Raw genomic sequence first — 17,383 nt, 5'->3', positions numbered from 1 at the left:
ATTTTCACTAAACTTCAAAATTTCCACAGGTACAGCCAAACAAAAGAATCCACGACATCTACTACTGTACCTGATCCCAAAATATCTCATATGAATTTCGAACTTGTGTAAACATCTTTTTCTTTGTCACTCGTAGAAACAACATTTATTTGTTAACAATAGAATAAGTATTTTTGTTTTTAAGACTTTGATCCGTGTCAAGTCGATACCGAATCGTAGCACAGTCACAAACATGAACACCTTAACACTAAAGAAAGTTAAATGTTTTCGTAAAGTTAAATTTACTTCAACAGCAGATTCAAACCGTGTTACCGTCTCTGCTTGCTGAGATGTTAGCACAGGCTTGCTTCCTATTCCTGGGAATATAGATAGTGATGGCCTAAGAAAGGGTTAGACTAAAGCTTTTATAAGGGTGAAACTTTTAAGGTTTGTAGTATAGGAGTGTATAGGAGTGCAGAAACAGCAAACTCGGGAGCCACCCCTTGGGACAAACATTCTAGCTACACTACTGTGTAAACAGTAACAAATATCAAGGAAAAGGTTGAACTTCTAATCAACAAAAACTCTGTTTATGTTGTGTAACTCAACAGGCTCATATGCTCCTCTAGTTGTTAGAATGTCGGGTTCCCAATTCGTTAGAACTTCGTAGCTTACGACATTAAAGCCATGATTCACTTGAGTGAAAAATCATGTAACAGTCAGCAGTCAGCAAGTCAGCAACAAAAACAGCAACTGAATACACAGCAACTGAACACACAGCAGCAGTTTTAACAATTGCTTTATTAAAGTAAAAATCTTCCAGCCTTCCCATGTGGTCTAGTGGTTAGGATTCCTGGCTTTCACCCAGGCGGCCCGGGTTCGATTCCCGGCATGGGAACGTTTGTTTTAGTTTTTTTGTTTTTGCTGTATAATTATTGTTTGTGTGCGTGCTTGTTCCTCTGTGTGTGTATGTGTGTGTGCGTGCGTGCCTTGTTCTTGTGTGTGTTTTGGCATAATTTCGTTATATCTACATTCCACAAAACGTAAATACAGAACAAGCACACACATACACACAGGAACAAGCACGCACACACACACACATACAGAGGAACAAGCACGCACGTACAACCCATTAGCGTTCTTTTTCCCCTTCGATACGTCAACTGACAGTTGACAAGACAACACGTGCTCACGGAAATTACCGAGTAGTTTGTTAACAGAATTCGAGTCAAAACGAAAGATCGTCAATAAGAGATATTGTGAGACTCATGTCCTTGCAAAAGTCTTCGTCTTATAATATTTAAAGGGTATTGCCGTCAGGTGTAAATTGTAACTGTTCAAAGGCGTAGGAGTGGCTGTGTGGTAAGTAGCTAACTTACCAACAACATGGTTCTGGGTTCAGTCCCACTGCGTGGCACCTTGGGCAAGTGTCTTCTACTATAGCCTCGGGCCGACCAAAGCCTTGTGAGTGGATTTGGTAGACGGAAACTGAAAGAAGCCCGTCGTATATATGTATATGTATATGTATGTATGTGTGTGAATATGTTTGTGTGCCTGTGTTTGTGCCCCCAACATCGCTTGACTTACCGATGCTGGTGTGTTTACGTCCCCGTAACTTCGCGGTTCGACAAAAGATACCGATAGAATAAGTACTAGGCTTACAAAGAATAAGTCCTGGGGTCGATTTGCTCGAGTAAAGGCGGTGCTCCAGCATGGCCGCAGTCAAATGACTGAAACAAGTAAAAGAGTGAAGGATTTAGATTGGTTCCTGTCCAGAACACTTTATTCCACATATTCCACTTAAATGAAGCATGAAGGTAACAAAAATGGAAACAGCCAGCAATCGACGGCAATGATCGCTATTATGCTCCGTTGATGACGATCAATTAGACTGAAGCATGACTGTAGTTATAGTATTGTTAAAGGTCGGACTATCCCTATACAATAGTTCATAATTTATTAATAAAAAATCCAGTATTATCTTCCCCTGCTTTTTTTTCGTTTTTCTGTCTTTTTTTGCTTTTGTTTGTTGTCTCTAAGCTAGAATTAGTCATTTAGAAACCCATTGCTTTCTTCACTAAATTTTCGTGCAGCAGGCGTCCCTGAGTAATTGATTTGTTACAGTCTCTTAACATTTAACTCCATTTTGTTCATCTCTCTCTATATAAACGGCAGTTTGTCTGTGCGTGTTTCTGTGTGTCTGTTTGCTTGTACCCTCACTATGACCACGGCTTTCAACCGATTCTGATGAAACTTGACACACACATAGCCCAATGTCATAATTCAAAACTAACGAAGCGAAAATTTTGAAAAGTTCCCCCAGTTCTGAAAAAAATCGATAAATTCGACATGGGGTCGAGAATCATAAATACGAACCACAAACTGTCTAAGGGACGCAACTCCACTTTTTTTAAATCTCAAAAAAAAATTTACCATCATTTTTTTCCATTTTTTTTTCTATTTTTTGGCTATAACTCTCAAGAAATGCTTTATAGTTATTTCCCTTACAAACCTGAGCAACGCCGGGCGGTACTGCTAGTTCATTCATATATTTATGTACTCCATACATTCTGGAAGTACTGGACGCGGTATTGGTGATTAGAGAAATTATTTCTTCTAAGTTCGTAGATTAGATCACCTTACTACCGGCTCCTGTTCAATATGCTCAAAGGCATCTTTATACAGCAGCAAAAAAGAAAAAGAAAACAAACGTTCCCATGCCGGGAATCGAACCCGGGCCGCCTGGGTGAAAGCCAGGAATCCTAACCACTAGACCACATGGGAAGGTCGAACAATTTATACTTCAATAAAGTAATTATTAAAGGCATAAACATACCAAAGGCATAAACATATCAAAGGCATAAACAGAGTTTTGTTATATTCTACGTGCTTCACTCCGTAAATGAAAATAATGTAACAGACAGCAATAAACATCAATGATAGCAACTGATGACAGCAACAGTTTCAATAATCTTTGTATCTTACTAACAATAGCAGGCATTCCCATGTGGTCTAGTGGTTAGGATTCCTGGCTTTCACCCAGGCGGCCCGGGTTCGATTCCCGGCATGGGAACGTGTTAATTTTAGTTTTTCATTTTATTTTTCTACACTGTGCTCATTTATCTTTGTCGAGAAACGGTAATAGATACAAAATCTTCATAGTATAATTAAAATGTAATTCCTTCAACTATACATTGAAACTTCGTCTATCATTGGCTATGAAAGTTCTTTTCCTTTCGTGTACTTGTTTTCCTAGGGGAGGCGGAAGGCCTAGTGGTTAGGGCAGCGGACTGTAGAATCGCGGTTTCGATTCCCAGACCGGGCGTTGTGGGTGTTTATTGAGCGAAAACACCTTAAGCTCATCGAGGCTCCAGCAGGTGGTGGTGGCGAACCCTGTTGTACTCTTTCACCACAACTTTCTCTCACTTTTTCTTCCTGTTTCTGTTGTACCAGTATTTCAAAGAGGCCAGCCTTATCACACTCTGCGTCACGCTGGATCTCCCCGAGAACTACGTTAAGGGTACACGTGTCTGTGGAGTGCTCAGCCACTTGCACGTTAATTTCACGAGCAGGCTGTTCCGTTGATCGGATCAACTGAAACCCTCGTCGTCGTAACTGACGGAGTGCCACTGCTACTTGCTTTCCATTCAGTTTCGGCCTGGATTTCTTTGCTTCTTTCCACCATCGGAGGTATTAATGCCACTTTAAGTTCATTCTCCAAATTTGAATCTTTAATACTCGGTTCGCCATTCTACGATTTGCAGTGACGTTCACACTATGCTCCTTTGATAATATACAATTACCCAGAAATACGACTGGATATACCATCAGTATTATCTATTTCCGCCTGTTCTTTATTTGCAGGCTTTTTTGTTTTGCTTTTTTCAACTAGAAAAAATAATTTAGAAAATGATAGTTCGTATCATTAAGTTCTCATGCAGTAGGAGTCCCAAGACATAATTTGTCATAGTTTCTTTTTCTTTTTAAGTTTAAACCACTTTACATCCATCTCACAAAGTTGAAATATTGGGTTGTCCGGAAAGTTCGTGCCAATTTTTAAAGGAAAGAAAAAGGTCAATAATTACTTGCCATTACATTTTTAATCTACCAAATATGAACCATTTTGTTGCACAATGCGTCTCCATCTTTCCTTTAGCTTGAAAATACCCTCTTCTCAGAATTGAGGTGGTTTCATGGTAAAGAATTCATCAAGGTATCTTTTTACGTCATCCAAGGAATTGAAATTTTTACAATTAAGACTATTCTGCAGAGACCTGAATAAGTGGAAATCGAAGGAGCAATATCTGATGAATATGGAGCGTGGGGTAATACATCCCAGCCGAGCTGCAGCAATTTTTGTCTGGTTTCCAAAGAAACGTGCGGTTTTGCATTATCATGTTGGAAAGCAACACCCTTCCTGTTGACCAATTCTGGACGTTTCTCTTGAATTGCTACTTTTAACTCGTCAAGTTGTGTGCAGTATTTCTCAAAATTAATTATCTGGTTACTTGAGAGAAGCTCGTAGTACAGAATTCCTTTCCAATCCCACCAGACACAAAGCAAGACTTTTTGAAGGTGAAGACCAGCTTTTGGGGTAGCTAAGGGCGGCTCATGTCGCTTACTCCAGGATCGCTTTCTCTGAACATTTCGACAGATAATCCATTTCCCATCACCTGTTACAATTTGCTTTAAAAATGGCGCGTTTTCATTCCGTTTATAAAGCGAATCACAGATGGAAATGCGATCCCAAAGGTTCTTCTCACTCAACTCATGTGGTACCCAAACATCGTAGCGATTTGTGTACCAAAGCTTTACCAGGTGCTCATGAACGTCGAATTTTTTAGGTCGAGGCTTTCTGTCAATTCTCGGGTTGTGCAATGTGGGTTATTCTCAATTAATGACTTGATTTGGTAATCATCTGTAGTCGATGGTCTGCCTGATCGCTCTTTATCAATAAGGCTACAATCTCCAGCTCAGAACCTTGCGAACCACTTCTGTACAGTTCTTTCGGATAAAGAAACATCTCCGTAAACTGCGCATATTTCTTTGGTTGCTTCTGAGGCATTCTTCCCTTTACGGAAAAAGAAAAGCATCAAGTGCCGAAAATGAACTTTCTTGTCTTCCATTTTAAAGGGTTCAGTTTCCATCTACCAAATCCACTCACAAGGCTTTGGTCGGCCCGAGGCTATAGTAGAAGACACTCTCCCAAGGTGCCACGCAGTGGGACTGAACCCAGAACCATGTGGTTGGTATGCAAGCTACTTAACACATGCAGTATGTGTCCCCAAGTAAATTAATGTGTTACGGTCTCTTAAGACTGAACTCCAATCTGTGTTCATTCATTTATGTATTAATGTACTTCATATATTTTGGAGATATCGGATGCGCTATTGGCGATTGGAAGAAGTATTTTTGTTAATTTCGTAGATAAGATCGCCTTACTGCCAACTCCTGCTTTGTCAGTTTCAATATTTTCAAAGGCTTCAGTTCAGTTACCGTACAAGACACTATATTCTACATGTTTCACTTCATGAATGAAAAATAATGTAACGGCCAGCAATCGACAACAATGATAGCTACTGATGACAGCAACAGTTACGATAACCTTTTTATCATACCGAGAATGGCATGTAATCCCATGTGGTCTAGTGGTTAGGATTCCTGGCTTTCACCCAGGCGGCCCGGGTTCGATTCCCGGCATGGGAACGTTTGTTTTAGTATTTTGTTTTTGCTGTATAAAGATACTTATTGTTTGTGTGCGTGCTTGTTCCTCTGTGTGTGTCTGTGTGTGTGTGCGTGCTTGTTCTTGTGTGTGTGTTTTGGTGTAAATTCGTTATATCTACATTCCACAACACATAAATTCAGAACAAGCACACACACATACACACACACACACACAAGGAACAAGCACGCACGTACAACCCATTAGCTTTCTCTTTCCACTTCGATATGTCAACTGACAGTTGACAAGACAACACGTGCTCACGGAAAGTACCGAGTAGTTTGTTAACAGAATTCGAGTCAAAACGAAAGATCGTCAATAAGAAATATTGTGATACTCATGTTCTTGCAAAAGTCTTCGTCTTATAATATTTAAAGGGTATTGCCGTCAGGGGTCAATTGTAACTGTTCAAAGGCGTAGGTGTGACTGTGTGGTAAGTAGCTTGCTTACGAACCACACGGTTCCGGGTTCAGTCTCACTGCGTGGCACCTTGGGCAAGTGTCTTCTACTATAGCCTCGGGCCGACCAAAGCCTTGTGAGTGGATTTGATAGACGGAAACTGAAAGAAGCCCGTCGTATACATGTATATATAATGTATGTATGTGTGTGAATATGTTTGTGTGCCTGTGTTTGTGCCCCCAACATCGCTTAACTACCGATGTTGGTGTGTTTACGTCCCCGTAACTTCGCGGTTCGACAAAAGATACCGATAGAATAAGTACTAGGCTTACAAAGAATAAGTCCTGGGGTCGATTTGCTCGAGTAAAGGCGGTGCTACAGCATGGCCGCAGTCAAATGACTGAAACAAGTAAAAGAGTGAAGGATTTAGATTGGTTCCTGTCCAGAACACTTTATTCCACATATTCCACTTAAATGAAGCATGAAGGTAACAAAAATGGAAACAGCCAGCAATCGACGGCAATGATCGCTATTATGCTCCGTTGATGACGATCAATTAGACTGAAGCATGACTGTAGTTATAGTATTGTTAAAAGTCGGACTATCCCTATACGATAGTTCATAATTTATTAATAAAAAATCCAGTATTATCTTCCCCTGCTATTTTTTTCTTTTTTCTATCTTTTTTTTGTTTTTGTTTGTTGTCTCTAAGCTAGAATTTGTAATTTAGAAACTTATTGCTTTCTTTACTAAATTTTCGTGCAGCAGGCGTCCCTGAGTAATTGATTTGTTACAGTCTCTTAAGATTTAATTAACTCCATTTTGTTCATTCATTCATATATTTATGTACTCCATACATTCTGGAAATACTGGACGCGGTATTGGTGATTAGAGAAATTATTTCTACTAAGTTAAGTTTCAATATGCTCAATGGCAACAAAAAAGAAAAAGAAAACAAACGTTCCCATGCCGGGAATCGAACCCGGGCCGCCTGGGTGAAAGCCAGGAATCCTAACCACTAGACCACATGGGAAGGTCGAACAATTTATACTTCAATAAAGTAATTATTAAAGGCATAAACAGAGTTTTGTTATATTCTACGTGTTTCACCCCGTAAATGAAAGTAATGTAACAGCCAGCAATAAACATCAATGATAGTAACTGATGACAGCATCAGTTTCAATAATCTTTGTATCTTACTAAAAATAGCGGGCATTCCCATGTGGTCTAGTGGTTAGGATTCCTGGCTTTCACCCAGGCGGCCCGGGTTCGATTCCCGGCATGGGAACGTGTTAATTTTAGTTTTTCATTTTATTTTTCTACGCTGTTCTCATTTATCTTTGTCGGAAAAGGGTAATAGATACAAAATCTTCATAGTATAATTAAAATGTAATTCCTTCAACTATACATTGAAACTTCGTCTATCATTGGCTATGAAAGTTCTTTTCCTTTTGTGTACTTGTTTTCCTAGTGGAGGCGTAAGGCCTAGTGGTTAGGGCAGCGGACTGTAGAAACGCGGTTTCGTTTCCGAGACCGGGCGTTGTGAGTGTTTATTGAGCGAAAATACCTTAAGCTCCTGCTATCTTCACTGTTTGAGAAGAGTATTGAGAATAATCTCGTTCGAGATTACAAACAACTTCGGCTAGTTTAACATTGTTGTAAACACTAATTCGATTGGCTGACACGTGGTCTCTACTACGTTCGCACCGCTGGGTGTCACGTGACGCGATTTGCCTCCGCTTATTTTCGCGCCATTGTTCCAAGCAGCCAATCACAGCTTTCCATTTCTGAAGTTCATTTTGAGCCACATAAACCTTATATAAGGAAATGTCCTCAGACATTTCTCGTCTTAGGTTTTTAGTTCTTTTCAGAGCTAAACCTCTGACCACAGAGTTCGTCTTTGGTTCAAGTCCTTCTCAGGGCGAACCTCTGACCACACAGAGCATACTCGACCATGTTCCAGTTCGAAAGGCAGGCGACCACCATTATATCAAGAGAAAAATAACCAAGCAGAATATATGATGAAGACGCAGCAAAAACCAAGCGACAGACACAACTCATCGCCAAACATCGTCTCTATCTACTGAGGTTTAATTTGTACACAAGACAACAACAGATTCAACTATAGCGGTTAGGTGAAAATCTCACCACGGGAAAAACGGCTACAGTTAACACATCTGGAAGTATATTCTTATGAAGAGAAAGATAAACACAACAAGTGATTCAATTAATCTCAACTACGTGACGCAACATCTTGATATGGAACTTTTACACTCCGTGTACCTCATAAACGGTAAATCAATTATCTGTCTCGAGTTCTAGTTCTTCTAAGAACTACCTTAAGCCATCTGCTACTACCAGTTGCTAGGCTGATACCAACAACATGAACTGTGAACCAAATTCCATTGTTATTTCTCTTGTCAGTACCTTTTATGACTCACGAACACACAGACACAAAAACATGCTAACACTTACAAACTTCCAACCAACATGATTGTAAAATATGTAAAATAAATAATGTATATATCTCAAAAAGAAATCTTGTTGTCATTCCACTTGTGTTCTATTGCCGCTACATGTATTATATGGTCTAAGAATATGACCGCGTGCGACCGTATTCCCGATACGATACGACCGCATGTGATCCTATTTTTATACTGTCCAGAACACTTTATTCCACATATTCCACTTGAATGAAGCATGAAGGTAACAAAAATGGAAACAGCCAGCAATCGACGGCAATGATCGCTATTATGCTCCGTTGATGACGATCAATTAGACTGAAGCATGACTGTAGTTATAGTATTGTTAAAGGTCGGACTATCCCTATACAATAGTTCATAATTTATTAATTAAAAATCCAGTATTATCTTCCCCTGCTATTTTTTTCTTTTTTCTATCTTTTTTTTGTTTTTGTTTGTTGTCTCTAAGCTAGAATTAGTAATTTAGAAACTCATTGCTTTCTTCATTAGATTTTCGTGCAGCAGGCGTCCCTGAGTAATTGATTTGTTACAGTCTCTTAAGATTTAACTCCATTTTGTTCATTCATTCATATACTCCATACATTCTGGAAGTACTGGACGCGGTATTGGTGATTAGAGAAATTATTTCTTCTAAGTTAAGTTTCAATATGCTCAATGGCATCTTTATACAGCAACAAAAAAGAAAACAAACGTTCCCATGCCGGGAATCGAACCCGGGCCGCCTGGGTGAAAGCCAGGAATCCTAACCACTAGATCACATGGGAAGATCGAACAAGTTATACTTCAATAAAGTAATTATTAAAAGCATAAATAGAGTTTTGTTATATTCTACGTGTTTCACCCCGTAACTGAAAATAATGTAACAGCCAGCAATAAACATCAATGATAGCAACTGATGAAAGCAACAGTTTCAATAATCTTCGTATATTACTAACAATAGCAGGCATTCCCATGTGGTCTAGTGGTTAGGATTCCTGGCTTTCACCCAGACGGCCCGGGTTCGATTCCCGGCATGGGAACGTTTGTTTTAGTTATTTTTTTTTGCTGTATAAAGATCCTCATTGTTTGTGTGCGTGCTTGTTCTTGTCTGTGTGTTTTGGCGTAATTTCCTTATATTTACATTCCACAACACATAAATACAGAACAGGCACACATACACACAGGAACAAGCACGCAACTGACAGTTGACAAGACAACACGTGCTCACGGAAATTACCGAGTAGTTTGTTAACAGAATTCGAGTCAAAACGAAAGATCGCCAATAAGAGATATTGTGAGACTCATGTCCTTGCAAAAGTCTTCGTCTTATAATATTTAAAGGGTATTGCCGTCAGGTGTAAATTGTAACTGTTCAAAGGCGTAGGAGTGGCTGTGTGGTAAGTACCTTGCTTACGAACCACATGGTTCCAGGTTCAGTCCAGCTACGTGACACCTTGGGCAAGTGTCTTTTACTATAGCCTCGGACCGACCAAAGCTTTGTGAGTGGATTTGATAGACGGAAACTGAAAGAAGCCCGTCGTATATATGTATATAAATCTATATGTATATATATGTATGTGTATGAATATGTTTGTGTGTCTCTGTTTGTCCCCCCCCCCAACATCACTTGACTACCGATGGTGGTGTGATTACGTCCCCGTAACATAGCGGTACGGCAAAAGAAACCGATAGAATAAGTGCTAGGCTTACAGAGAATAAGTCTTGGGGTCGATTTGCTCGACTAAAGGCGGTGCTCCAGCATGGTCGTAGTCAAATGACTGAAACAATTAAAAGAGTAAAAGGGTAAAGGATTTAGATTGATTCCTATCCAGAACACTTTATTCCACATGTTCCACTGAATTGAAGCATGAAGGTAACAAAAATGGAAACTGGACGCGGTATTGGTGATTAGAGAAGTTATTTCTTCTAAGTTCGTAGATTAGATCGCCTTACTATCGGCTCCTGCTCTGTTAAGTTTCAATATGCTCAAAGGCATCTTTATACAGCATCAAAAAAGAAAACAAGCGTTCCCATGCCGGGAATCGAACCCGGGCCGCCTGGGTGAAAGCCAGGAATCCTAACCACTAGACAACATGGGAAGGTTGCACGACATATACTTCAATAAAGTAATTATTAAAGGCATAAACAGAGTTTTGTTATATTCTACGTGTTTCACTCCGTAAATGAAAATAATGTAACAGCCAGCAATAAACATCAATGATAGTAACTGATGACAGCAACAGTTTCAATAATCTTTGTAACTTACTAACAGAAGCAGGCATTCCCATGTGGTCTAGTGGTTAGGATTCCTGGCTTTCACCCAGGCGGCCCGGGTTCGATTCCCGGCATGGGAACGTGTTAGTTTTTATTTTTCTTTGCAGTGCTCATTTCGTCGGGAAAGGGTAATAGATACAAAATTTTCATAGTATAATTAAAAGGTAATTCCTTCGACTATACATTGAAACTTCTATCAAGGTCTATGAAAGTTCTTTTCCTTTTGTATACTTGTTTTCCTTGTGGAGGCGCAAGGCCTAGTGGTTAGGGCAGCGGACTCGCAGTCGTAGGATCGCGGTTTCGATTCCCAAACCGGGCGTTGTGGATGTTTATTGAGTGAAAACACCTTAAGCTCCTCGAACATCTAGCAGATCGTTGTGGCGAACCCTGCTGTACTCATTCACCACAACTTTCCCTCACTTTTTCTTCCTGTTTCTGTTGTACCAGTATTTCAAAGAGGCCAGCCTTGTCACACTCTGCGTCACGCTGGATCTCCCCGAGAACTACGTTAAGGATACGCGTGTCTGTGGAGTGCTCAGCCACTTGCACGTTAATTTCACGAGCAGGCCGTTCCGTTGATCGGATCAACTGAAACCCTCGTCGTCGTAACCGACGGAGTGCCACTGCTTCTTGTTTTCCATTCAGTTTCGGTCTGGATTTCTTTGCTTCTTTCCACCATCGGTGGTGTTAACGCCACTTTATGTTTATTCTCCAAATCTTAATCTTTAATACTCAGATCGCCATTCTATGATTTGCAGCAACGTTCACACTATGCTCCTTTGATAATATACAATTACCCTGAAATATGACTGGAGATACCATCAGTATTATCTATTTCCGCCTAATCTTTATTTGCAGGCTTTTTTTGTTTTGCTTTTTTTTTTTTCAACTACAAAAAATAATTTAGAAAATGATAGTTCGTATCATTAAGTTCTCATGCAGTAGGAGTCCCAAGACATAATTTGTCATAGTTTCTTTTTCTTTTTAAGTTTAAACCACTTTACATCCATCTCACAAAGTTGGAATATTGGGTTGTCCGGAAAGTTCATGCCGATTTTTAAAGAAAAGAAAAAGGTCAATAAGTACTTGCCATTACATTTTTGATCTACCAAATATGAACCATTTTGTTGCACAATGCGTCTCCATCTTTCCTCTAACTTGAAAATACCCTCTTCTCAGAATTGAGGTGGTTTCCTGGTAAAGAATTCATCAAGGCATCTTTTGACGTCATCCAAGGAATTGAAATTTTTACAATTAAGACTATTCTGCTGAGACCAGAATAAGTGGAAATCGATGGAGCAATATCTGATGAATATGGAGCGTGGGGTAATACATCACACCCGAGCTGCAGCAATTTTTGTCTGGTTCCCAAAGAAACGTGCGGTTTTGCATTATCATGTTGGAAAGCAACACCCTTCCTGTTGACCAATTCTGGACGTTTCTCTTGAATTGCTACTTTTAACTCGTCAAGTTGTGTGCAGTATTTATCAGAATTAATTGTCTGGTTACTTGAGAGAAGCTCATAATACAGAATTCCTTTCCAATCCCACCAGACACAAATCAAGACTTTTTGAAGGTGAAGACCAGCTTTTGGGGTAGCTATTGGCGGCTCATGTCGCTTACTCCAGGATCGCTTTCTCTGAACATTTCGGCAGATAATCCATTTCTCATCACCTGTCACAATTTGCTTTAAAAATGGCGCGTTTTCATTCCGTTTATAAAGCGAATCACAGATGGAAATGCGATCTCAAAGGTTCTTCTCACTCAACTCATGTGGTACCCAAACATCGTAGCGATTTGTGTACCCAAGCTTTACCAGGTGCTCATGAACGTCGGATTTTTTAGGTCGAGGCTTTCTGTCAATTCTCGGGTTGGGCAATGTGGGTTATTCTCAATTAATGACTTGATTTGGTCATCATCTGTAGTGATGGTCTGCCTGATCGCTCTTTATCAATAAGGCTACAATCTCCAGCTCAGAACCTTGCGGATCACTTCCGTACAGTTATTTCGGATAAAGAAACATAACCGTAAACTGCGCATATTTCTTTGGTTGCTTCTGAGGCATTCTTCCCTTAATGGGAAAAGAAAAGCATCAAGTGCCGAAAATGAACTTTCTTGTCTTCCATTTTAAAGGTTCAGTTTCCGTCTACCAAATCCACTCACAAGGCTTTGGTCGGCCCGAGGCAATAGTAGAAGACACTTGCCCAAGGTGCCACGCAGTGGGACTGAACCCGGAACCATGTGGTTCGTAAGCAAGCTACTTACCACATGCAGCATGTGTCCCCAAGTAAATTAATTTGTTACAGCCTCTTAAGACTTAGCTCCAATCTGTGTTCATTCATTTATATATTAACGTACTTCATATATTTTGGAGATATTGGATGCGCCATTGGCGATTGGAGGAAATATTTTTGTTAATTTCGTAGATTAGATCGCCTTACTACCAACTCCTGCTTTGTCAGTTTCAATATTTTCAAAGGCTTCAGTTCAGTTACCGTACAAGACACTATATTCTACATGCTTCACTTCATGAATGAAAAATAATGTAACGGCCAGCAATCAACAACAATGATAGCTACTGATGAGAGCAACAGTTACGATAACCTTTTTATCATACCGAGAGTGGCATGTAATCCCATGTGGTCTAGTGGTTAGGATTCCTGGCTTTCACCCAGGCGGCCCGGGTTCGATTCCCGGCATGGGAACGTTTGTTTTAGTTTTTTTGTTTTTGCTGTATAAAGATACTTATTGTTTGTGTGCGTGCTTGTTCCTCTGTGTGTGTCTGTGTGTGTGTGCGTGCTTGTTCTTGTGTGTGTGTGTTTTGGTGTAAATTCGTTATATCTACATACCACAACATATAAATTCAGAACAAGCACACACATACACACAGGAACAAGCACGCACACACACACACACACACACAAAGGAACAAGCACGCACGTACAACCCATTAGCATTCTCTTTCCCCTTCGATACGTCAAATGACAGTTGTCAAGACAACACGTGCTCACGGAAATTACCGAGTAGTTTGTTAACAGAATTCGAGTCAAAACGAAAAATCGCCAATAAGAGATATTGTGATACACATGTTCTTGCAAAAGTCTTCGTCTTATAATATTTAAAGGGTATTGCCGTCAGGTGTCAATTGTAACTGTTCAAAGGCGTAGGAGTGACTGTGTGGTAAGTAGCTTGCTTACGAACCACATGGTTCCGGGTTCAGTCTCACTGCGTCGCACCTTGGGCAAGTGTCTTCTACTATAGCCTCGGGCCGACCAAAGCCTTGTGAGTGGATTTGATAGACGGAAACTGAAAGAAGCCCGTCGTATATATATATATATATGTATGTATGTGTGTGAATATGTTTGTGTGCCTGTGTTTGTGCCCCCAACATCGCTTGACTACCGATGTTGGTGTATTTACGTCCCCGTAACTTCGCGGTTCGACAAAAGATACCGATAGAATAAGTACTAGGCTTACAAAGAATAAGTCCTGGGGTCTATTTGCTCGAGTAAAGGCGGTGCTCCAGCATGGCCGCAGTCAAATGACTGAAACAAGTAAAAGAGTGAAGGATTTAGATTGGTTCCTATCCAGAACACTTTATTCCACATATTCCACTTAAATGAAGCATGAAGGTAACAAAAATGGAAACAGCCAGCAATCGACGGCAATGATCGCTATTATGCTCCGTTGATGACGATCAATTAGACTGAAGCATGACCGTAGTTATAGTATTGTTAAAGGTCGGACTATCCCTATACAATAGTTCATAATTTATTAATAAAAAATCCAGTATTATCTTCCCCTGCTATTTTTTTCTTTTTTCTATCTTTTTTTTTGTTTTTGTTTGTTGTCTCTAAGCTAGAATTTGTAATTTAGAAACTTATTGCTTTCTTTACTAAATTTTCGTGCAGCAGGCGTCCCTGAGTAATTGATTTGTTACAGTCTCTTAAGATTTAATTAACTCCATTTTGTTCATTCATTCATATATTTATGTACTCCATACATTCTGGAAATACTGGACGCGGTATTGGTGATTAGAGAAATTTTTTTTCTAAGTTAAGTTTCAATATGCTCAATGGCAACAAAAAGAAAAAAGAAAACAAACGTTCCCATGCCGGGAATCGAACCCGGGCCGCCTGGGTGAAAGCCAGGAATCCTAACACTAGAGCCACATGGGAAGGTCGAACAATTTTACTTCAATAAAGTAATTATTAAAGGCATAAACAGAGTTTTGTTAATTCTACGTGTTTCACCCCGTAACTGAAAGTAATTGTAACAGCCAGCAATAAACATCAATGATAGTAACTGATGACAGCATCAGTTTCAATAATCTTTGTATCTTACTAAAAATAGCGGGCATTCCCATGTGGTCTAGTGGTTAGGATTCCTGGCTTTCACCCAGGCGGCCCGGGTTCGATTCCCGGCATGGGAACGTGTTAATTTTAGTTTTTCATTTTATTTTTCTACGCTGTGCTCATTTATCTTTGTCGGAAAAGGGTAATAGATACAAAATCTTCATAGTATAATTAGAGACTCATGTCCTTGCAAAAGTCTTCGTCTTATAATATTTAAAGGGTATTGCCGTCAGGTGTAAATTGTAACTGTTCAAAGGCGTAGGAGTGGCTGTGTGGTAAGTACCTTGCTTACGAACCACATGGTTCCAGGTTCAGTCCAGCTACGTGACACCTTGGGCAAGTGTCTTTTACTATAGCCTCGGACCGACCAAAGCTTTGTGAGTGGATTTGGTAGACGGAAACTGAAAGAAGCCCGTCGTATATATGTATATATATCTATATGTATGTGTGTGAATATGTTTGTGTGTCTTTGTTTGCCGCCCCCTCCCACAACATCACTTGACTACCGATGGTGGTGTGATTACGCCCCCGTAACTTAGCGGTACGGCAAAAGAAACCGATAGAATTAGTGCTAGGCTTACAGAGAATAAGTCCTGGGGTCGATTTGCTCTACTAAAGGCGGTTCTCCAGCATGGTCGCAGTCAAATTACTGAAACAAGTAAAAGAGTAAATGAGTAAAAGGGTAAAGGATTTAGATTGATTCCTATCCAGAACACTTTATTCCACATGTTCCACTTAAATGAAGCATGAAGGTAACAAAAATGGAAACTGGACGCGGTATTGGTGATTAGAGAAATTATTTCTTCTAAGTTCGTAGATTAGATCGCCTTACTACCGGCTCCTGCTCTGTTAAGTTTCAATATGCTCAAAGGCATCTTTATACAGCAACAAAAAAAGAAAACAAACGTTCCCATGCCGGGAATCGAACCCGGGCTGCCTGGGTGAAAGCCAGGAATCCTAACCACTAGACCACATGGGAAGGTTGAGCAACATAAACTTCAATAAAGTAATTATTAAAGGCATAAACAGAGTTTTGTTATATTCTACGTGTTTCACTCCGTAAATGAAAATAATGTAACAGCCAGCAATAAACATCTATGATAGCAACTGATGACAGCAACAGTTTCAATAATCTTCGTATCTTACTAACAATAGCAGACATTTCCATGTGGTCTAGTGGTTAGGATTCCTGGCTTTCACCCAGGCGGCCCGGGTTCGATTCCCGGCATGGGAACGTGTTAGTTTTTCATTTTATTTTTCTACGCTGTGCTCATTTATCTTTGTCGGGAAAGGGTAATAGATACAAAATCTTCATAGTATAATTAAAACGTAATTCCTTCAACTATACATTGAAACTTCGTCTATCATTGGCAATGAAAGTTCTTTTCCTTTCGTGTACTTGTTTTCCTAGTGGAGGCGTAAGGCCTAGTGGTTAGGGCAGCGGACTGTAGAATCGCGGTTTCGATTCCCAGACCGGGCGTTGTGAGTGTTTATTGAGCGAAAATACCTTAAGCTCCTGCTATCTTCACTGTTTGAGAAGAGTATTAAGAATAATCTCGTTCGAGATTACAAACAACTTCGGCTAGTTTAACAATGTTGTAAACACTAATTCGATTGGCTGACACGTGGTCTCTACTACGTTCGCACCGCTGGGTGTCACGTGACACCATTTGCCTCCGCTTATTTTCGCGCCATTGTTCCAAGCAGCCAATCACAGCTTTCCATTTCTGAAGTTCATTTTGAGCCACATAAACCTTATATAGGAAATGTCCTCAGACATTTCTCGTCTTAGGTTTTTAGTTCTTTTCAGAGCTAAACCTCTGACCACAGAGTTCGTCTTTGGTTCAAGTCCTTCTCAGGGCGAACCTCTGACCACACAGAGCATACTCGACCATGTTCCAGTTCGAAAGGCAGGCGACCACCATTATATCAAGAGAAAAATAACCAAGCAGAATATATGATGAAGACGCAGCAAAAACCAAGCGACAGACACAACTCATCGTCAAACATCGTCTCTATCTACTGAGGTTTAATTTGTACACAAGACAACTACAGATTCAACTATAGCGGTTAGGTGAAAATCTCACCACGGGAAAAACGGCTACAGTTAACACATCTGGAAGTATATTCTTATCAAGAGAAAGATAAACACAACAAGTGATTCAATTAATCTCAACTACGTGACGCAACAT

The 17,383-nt window shown here is 40.0% G+C and overlaps 14 non-coding genes across 14 annotated transcripts; 9 read left to right on the top strand and 5 right to left on the bottom strand.

Annotated features, from left to right (window-relative positions):
• Window positions 1–805: 805 nt before the first annotated feature.
• Trnae-uuc lies at window positions 806–877 on the top strand. Its single transcript has one exon. It is a non-coding gene; the product is annotated as a tRNA-Glu (tRNA).
• Window positions 878–2,691: 1,814 nt separating this feature from the next.
• On the bottom strand, window positions 2,692–2,763 carry Trnae-uuc. Its single transcript has one exon. It is a non-coding gene; the product is annotated as a tRNA-Glu (tRNA).
• Window positions 2,764–2,980: 217 nt separating this feature from the next.
• Trnae-uuc lies at window positions 2,981–3,052 on the top strand. Its single transcript has one exon. It is a non-coding gene; the product is annotated as a tRNA-Glu (tRNA).
• A 2,561-nt stretch (window positions 3,053–5,613) lies between these two features.
• On the top strand, window positions 5,614–5,685 carry Trnae-uuc. The gene has a single exon. It is a non-coding gene; the product is annotated as a tRNA-Glu (tRNA).
• Window positions 5,686–7,061: 1,376 nt separating this feature from the next.
• Window positions 7,062–7,133, bottom strand: Trnae-uuc. Its single transcript has one exon. It is a non-coding gene; the product is annotated as a tRNA-Glu (tRNA).
• A 183-nt stretch (window positions 7,134–7,316) lies between these two features.
• Trnae-uuc lies at window positions 7,317–7,388 on the top strand. The gene has a single exon. It is a non-coding gene; the product is annotated as a tRNA-Glu (tRNA).
• A 1,887-nt stretch (window positions 7,389–9,275) lies between these two features.
• Trnae-uuc lies at window positions 9,276–9,347 on the bottom strand. The gene has a single exon. It is a non-coding gene; the product is annotated as a tRNA-Glu (tRNA).
• A 183-nt stretch (window positions 9,348–9,530) lies between these two features.
• On the top strand, window positions 9,531–9,602 carry Trnae-uuc. The gene has a single exon. It is a non-coding gene; the product is annotated as a tRNA-Glu (tRNA).
• Window positions 9,603–10,589: 987 nt separating this feature from the next.
• Window positions 10,590–10,661, bottom strand: Trnae-uuc. Its single transcript has one exon. It is a non-coding gene; the product is annotated as a tRNA-Glu (tRNA).
• A 183-nt stretch (window positions 10,662–10,844) lies between these two features.
• On the top strand, window positions 10,845–10,916 carry Trnae-uuc. Its single transcript has one exon. It is a non-coding gene; the product is annotated as a tRNA-Glu (tRNA).
• A 2,553-nt stretch (window positions 10,917–13,469) lies between these two features.
• Trnae-uuc lies at window positions 13,470–13,541 on the top strand. The gene has a single exon. It is a non-coding gene; the product is annotated as a tRNA-Glu (tRNA).
• A 1,655-nt stretch (window positions 13,542–15,196) lies between these two features.
• On the top strand, window positions 15,197–15,268 carry Trnae-uuc. The gene has a single exon. It is a non-coding gene; the product is annotated as a tRNA-Glu (tRNA).
• An 830-nt stretch (window positions 15,269–16,098) lies between these two features.
• Window positions 16,099–16,170, bottom strand: Trnae-uuc. Its single transcript has one exon. It is a non-coding gene; the product is annotated as a tRNA-Glu (tRNA).
• Window positions 16,171–16,353: 183 nt separating this feature from the next.
• Window positions 16,354–16,425, top strand: Trnae-uuc. The gene has a single exon. It is a non-coding gene; the product is annotated as a tRNA-Glu (tRNA).
• The last annotated feature ends 958 nt before the right edge of the window (window positions 16,426–17,383 follow it).

Source organism: Octopus sinensis, linkage group LG9 (assembly GCF_006345805.1).
Source record: "Octopus sinensis linkage group LG9, ASM634580v1, whole genome shotgun sequence".
Classification (NCBI taxonomy): domain Eukaryota; kingdom Metazoa; phylum Mollusca; class Cephalopoda; order Octopoda; family Octopodidae; genus Octopus; species Octopus sinensis.
This window is presented reverse-complemented; position numbering and strand designations above follow the sequence as displayed.